Raw genomic sequence first — 6723 nt, 5'->3', positions numbered from 1 at the left:
CCCAATTCAACCTTTTTGAAGAAAAAAAATAGAAGTTTTCCTTGATAAAAATTTAAATTTTATTATCACAAGACAATAAATAGTTAAAGTAGTTTCTTTAAGCTTCTTAAATAAATCATTCACTCTCTCATAAAGATTTCAACTTTACTACGTAGTTTAATAGTTTATACAATTTTTTTTAGTCCCAAGGCCGCTTCGATGTTGTTTTGGGGCACCTTAGATGCTGATGCATCATCGGTGCTACTCGGACAGATTTCACCTGGTGGCGCCCATCTTCTCTCCAGGTAGCCATTCCTAATTTAGCAGTGAAAGATTAGATGGAAGGCAACTACTCAACACCAATCACCGCTAACTCTTGGGCTGCTTTTTCTTTTATCAACGATTAGTGTGACTGAACGTCACCTTATAATACGCCTACGGCTGAAATGACCAGCATGTATAGCGACGAGGATTCGAATCTGTGATCCTCAGATTGCGAGTCGAGCGCCCTAACCACCAGTGGCATAAAAACAAACTTTTGATCTTTTCTTTACACCGTCTAGGCCCGGCATGGCCAGGTGTTTAGGGAGATCGACTCGCAATCTGAGGGTCGTGGGTTCGAATTCCCGTCACACCAAGCATGCTCACCCTTTCTGCCGTGGGGGCGTTATAATGTTATGGTCAATCCCACTATTCGTTGGTAAAAGAGTAAAAGAGTAGTCCAAGAGTTGGCGGTGGATGGTGAGGACTAGCTGCCTTCCCTCTAGTCTTACACTGCTAAATTAGGGACACGGCTAGCGCAGATAGCCCTCGTGTAGCTTTGCGCGAAATTCAAAACAAACAAACAATACACCGTCTACTTGCAATATAGTTCTAGTTTACAAGAAAATAACCATTTAATGCAAAATAAGGGGAAAATAACTGTGATGATTTAAGTAGCTATTACATGTTTTTTAATGACAATGTTGGACACAAGGGGTAGCATGTTTATTTGTCATAAAATTATAACTCCAGATACAATACTAAGAATTGTTACAAATAAACTATTATCAACTAGACTTGAAACTTTTTTTTTTTACTTATTAGTGTATAAGAGCAATTATATATATGTTTATTTATATAAAGTATTATTGGTTTTAATGCCTGATAACAACCACAAAATTTTAATGACGCTTCTTTTTTATATCTCATTTAAAATTCTTCTCGACTTTTCTGACACTTAGCGTCTGAGAATTTCTGTATGAAAAGCAAGAAGCCCGGCACTGCTTTTTTAACGTTAAGCCTAAAAACTAGGTTTGATGCCCTCTGGAGTGTAGTAAAACGTTTATGGCCATATGTGTTAGGCTACTGAAGTAACTGAACAATTGATAAAGTTTTGCAACGCACTTGAGTGCTACGACTTATTTATGTTGTAACGATCGGTGACCCTAAAATGACGCAAAAAAAAAAACAATAAAAATAAAAAACGCAAGGGAGCATCTCAAGACATTCTCCATAATGCTCAAATAAACAATATTTTCTTCAGCCTTGCGCTTACATCTTTAACTTGTTAGCTTTTGGACATTTTGTACAACGTTCACTGGGAAGATAGAGTCTTTTTTTTTTCAAGAAAGGTATGAACGTATCCATTAAATTACACTCCTATTGTGCAACAGATTTTGGTAAAACAAATAAAGTAAATAAATTTTAAATGATTACTAAGTACTTGTATTTTTTTTTATTTACGGTAAAGCTACAAAAGACACCTGCCGCCGTCCATAATTTTTAACCACCAACCAGAGAAATGGCAGCCAATGATTCAGCAGAATCTTACCACCACTATCAATGTTGACTGTCACTTTTAAATGATGTATCTATCGTTAGTTGTAGGGAATTTTATCAGTAAGTCATGTCCCCCAGTGGGACAGCGGTAAGTCTTCGGATTTACAACGCTAAAATCAGGGATTCGATTCCCCTCAGTGAACACAGTAGATAGCCCGATGTGGCTTTGTTGTAAGAAAACACACAGTAAGTCATTTTCAAAGTCAACTTCAATTGGAACTCTAATGTCACCTATAGGTGGCTTCTTGTGTTTAGAATAATGTAATAATGTAATTCGTGTGTATGTATATATATATATACACACAAACACACACATATATATATACATACACACACACACACATATATATATACACACACACACACACATATATATACATACACACACATACATACATATATATATATACATACACACACATACATATATATATGTACATACACACACACACACACACATATATATATATGTACACACACATACATACATACATACATACACACACATATATATATATGAAAAATTATGGTGAATTAAAATTACCAAGGAAAATACTCATATGAGAAACGTATTTCCATTTTACATGAAAATTAAGGACAAGGTTATCAAATAAAGCTTACAATTAAAATGACTCGTTCTTGGTTTGATAACAATGGTGACAAAGGAAGTCACAGCCTCGTAGTGAGCGCACTTTATTCGTAATCTGAAGGTCGCATGTTCGAATCCCGTCCCGAACTTGCTTGTATTTTCGGAGCGGACCAATCCCACTATTCGTTGGTAAAGAGTCGCCCAAGAGTTGGCGGTGAGTGTTATTGATTAATTGCCTTCCTTCTAGTCTATCATTTCAAAATTAGGGACGACAAGCGCAGATAGTCTTCAAGTAGCTTTGCGCGCAATTCAAAACAAACGGCAACAACAAAATGACACAATACATCACGTCCTATGCTGGTCAATATGTATTGGACCGAGTAAGCGTAATGTATATACGTATGTTAACAGTTCTCCAAAAGTTTTTTCCAATATTTTCTTTTTCCTTTTTTTCGGAATCGATATGGTTCCACATAATTGTTTGTTTGTTTGTAATTAAGCACAAAGCTACACAATGGGGGTATCTGTGCTCTGCCCACCACGGGTATCGAAACCCGGTTTCTAGCGTTGTAAGTCCGCAGGCATACCGCTGTGCCACATAATTGAGTTCTGTGTTTACAACTGTTTGATTATTCTTGTGGTAATTCGAGAAAATGAGATAAAATGAACGCCATCGTCGAATCGTTACGTAGGAGGCTGGAGAATGTGGATGCCAACACTGTCAATTCCACAATTTTCGAAACTTAACAAAAAGTAATTACGCAAAAAACTACTTTTTTTTAATAGATATTACTTTGTATTTGTATTTATGGCAAAGCTATTAAAACTATCTGCCACCGCCTCTATTTTTTGAGTTATTGACCAGAGGGGAAGGCAGCCAACTAGTACCACCCTACCACTCACCATCCAAGTTAAGAAGTTGACTGTCATTCTTATAATGCACCTACAGCTTATTAAGTGCGGGGAATATTTTGCGGTATCGCACGGATTCAAACCAGGTTCACCAGCTCCGAAAACCAGAGACCTACTTCAAAACCATCTCGTGATCCTAGGCCTTACTGAAATGTACTTCTGAAGTATTATTTAAACTTGCAATATATACTTTTTCTGTTAGAACTTTAGGCGTGTTTCGTTATAGAATCTCGATGGATTGTTGCAAACGTTTATAATTCAGTCTCATGTAAAAAAAACACACAATAAAACACACATACTCTAGAAAAGAAACACTTCACTGCTCGGTAAACATTCTTTCATATTTATGTTTGTTACCATGGTAACCGCATGTATTAAGGCCACTGTATAGGTGGTGCTTTACTTTCCTCTAAGGTTTAATGATAGTTTTATTCGAATTCTTATTTGTAAAATATGTATGCATACGCTGATTACTAATGCAAGTACAAAGTCGATTCGCTTATACGAGAAAGCCGAATATGTTGTAATTACCTAAAAATCAACAAACTCGGCGTTTCTGGCCAGGTTCAAGTTCAGCATAAACATGTTGCCTTTTTACTTCTTCGATCTGCGTACAAACCGAAAGTTAATTGGCATAGCTTTTTCATAAACAAAGCAGATTATATCTTTAATCCGCTAGCAGCGAACGTTAAAAACAGTTTTAATTTTCTGTGGATCAAAGCTGCAAAATAATAAAAACAAACCAACAGGTTTTCAAAGTGGTGAGCCGTCGTTGTTGTTCAGTTGTCACGCAACTTATAGATTGAATACGATATTAGCTAAGGAAAATGAAAGCATTCATCAGATCGTGAATTAGTTTATATCAATAAAATTCTGCTCGAAATTAATATGTATCTTAAGTTCTATAGTTCGACGCTTCCTTGAGAAAATCTATACATCATATTTTTTGTTTAAGCAAGTAATAGCTGAGTAGGTCATCCCTGGTGCAATAAAAATGTATTTAAGAAAATTAGGGAAGTAGGTTTGTTTTTTGAATTTCGCGCAAAGCCACACTAGGGCTATCTTCGCGCGAAACATAAAAAAATAAACATGTAAGTTTTCACCTCTCTTTCTTCTCTGGGCCGACATTGCCAGGTGGTAGGGCGCTTGACTCCCAGTGTGAGGGTCGCGGGATCGAATTCCCGTCACACTAAACCTGCTCGCCCTTTCAGCCGTGGGGGAGCCTTATAATGTGACGGTCAATCCCATTATTCGTCGGTAAAAGAGTAGCCCAAGAGTTGGTGGTGATGACTAGCTGCCTTCCCTCTAGTCTTACACTGCTAAATTAAGGACGGCTAGCGCAGATAGCCCTCGTGTAGCTTTACGCGAAATTCAAAACAAACAAAAAATCGCGCGAACATGATCATCATGAAACTAGGATATTTCTGAGAAAACAAATAAATATCAAAGTTGTGGGAGTCACTGTTTAGTTATTTCTCTATTAAAGGCAATGATTAATAACTGTTATGATTGGACTAAGTTTAAAAAAGGTTTCTATTGTATTTTCCCGAAGATAATCAAAGTAGAAACGATTTGTGAAGTTAAACTAATACATTTTTGCATGTACATGTACATGTGTATGTTTAACCATACATTTACATACAGAAACACACACACACATAACATATACAAATTTCCAATGCGAAGAATTTGGATATATATATATTAACCTATTAAATTTGTTTGCTTGTTTGTACTTAAGCACAAAGCTACACAATGGGCTATCTGTGCTCTGCCCACCACGGGTATCCAAACCCGGATTCTAGGCGTTGTAAGTCCGCAGATATACAGCTGTGCTACTGGGGGGGGCAGGAATGTGGTTAAAAGAAATTAGGGATTACAAAAGGTCATATAAGAAACAGCTGGTCAACTAAAAGATAAAGCTAACAGCATTATTTTTGTAATGTATATTCAAGAAAAGCAGAATGCTAGAATGAAGATTGAGCCCTGAAATGATGCCGATGACAAGGTTTTTATTGAAGATTAGAAGATGGCTGGAGATTTTAAAGGCCCGGCATGGCCAGGTGGATAAGGCGCTCGACCCGCAATCTGAGGGTCGCGGGTTCGAATCCCCGTCCCACCAAACATGCTCATCCTTTCAGCCGTGAGGGCGTTATAATGTACTGTCAATCCCACTACTCGTTGGTAAAAGAGTTGGCGGTGGGTGGTGATCACTAGCTGCCTTCCCTCTAGTCTCACACTGATAAATTAGGGACGGCTAGCGCAGATAGCCCTCGTGTAGCTTTGCGCGAAATTCAAAAACAAACAAACAAACAGGTTTTTATTTGTTCACTTTTCTTCTGCTTTTACAAGATGAGATACTAGTGATATTCTTGACCCTATGTATTATACGGGAAATATTGGAATTACCCTAACTCCTGTAGATATCAGTCCCTTGGTGGTAAATAGGAAAAATGAGAGATTAAAAATAGATAAAGCGCCAGGACTAGACAAAGTTTTCTCCGGGGTTTCTAAGAAGATCAAAGATCAGATATACGACCCTCTCTCTTTCATTTTTGTAGGTCAATAAACAGTGGGGTAGGTGCCCGAGGGATAGAGAATTGCTTATGTTACTTCTAGTCTTAAAGGAGGTGATAAGAGTTGTCCTGGAAAGTCTCGGTCAGTTACATTTTACTTCGTGCAAAGCTACACGAGGGCTATCTGCGCTAGCCGTCCTTAATTTAGCAGTGCAAGACTGGTGGGAAGGCAGCTAGTTATCACCACCCACTACCAACTTTTGGGCTACTCTTTTACCAACGAATAGTGGGATTGACGCCCCCACGGCTGAAAAGGCGAGCATGTTTGATGGGACGGGAGTTCGAACCCGCGACCCTCAGATTGCGAGTCAAGCGCCATGCAGGGCCTAGTGAAGTATAATATCATAAACTAAAACCAACGTTGATTCACTAAAGAAAAACGATATATTTTTTCGGATATGTTACTTGTTAGCTATACGAAACAAAGGGTGTGGACTTGGTGTACTTAGATTAAAAAGAAAAGCTTTTAATAAGGAGTCAATAAGGAGTTTCTAGCGTCGTAAGTCCGCTTTGTCACTGGGGGAGGGGGGCTCTCGATACAAATCACTATTTATGTCTCCCTTGGATTAGTGTGCACAGTTTGGTCTTCTTATCTGAGAGAGAGTTGTTGAATTATTAAAGAAGGTCAAAAGTTCGCTGTAATGATGATTCCAGGATTGGAAGTACTATCATACAGGAATAGGTTTGGAATAGGAATATGATTTGGATAAAAATGGTAGTATTAGTACATGAGTAAGCCTAATCCAAATACAAATATACACCCTCAGATATCTTGGCAATGTGGTTGTTTGGCACATAGAGATGATATTTACTACTTTTATGGCCCAACATGGCCAGGTGGTTGGC

The sequence above is a fragment of the Limulus polyphemus genome, unplaced genomic scaffold (genome assembly GCF_000517525.1).
Source record: "Limulus polyphemus unplaced genomic scaffold, Limulus_polyphemus-2.1.2 Scaffold1278, whole genome shotgun sequence".
Lineage (NCBI taxonomy): Eukaryota > Metazoa > Arthropoda > Merostomata > Xiphosura > Limulidae > Limulus > Limulus polyphemus.
Note: the sequence above shows the minus strand (reverse complement) of the source record.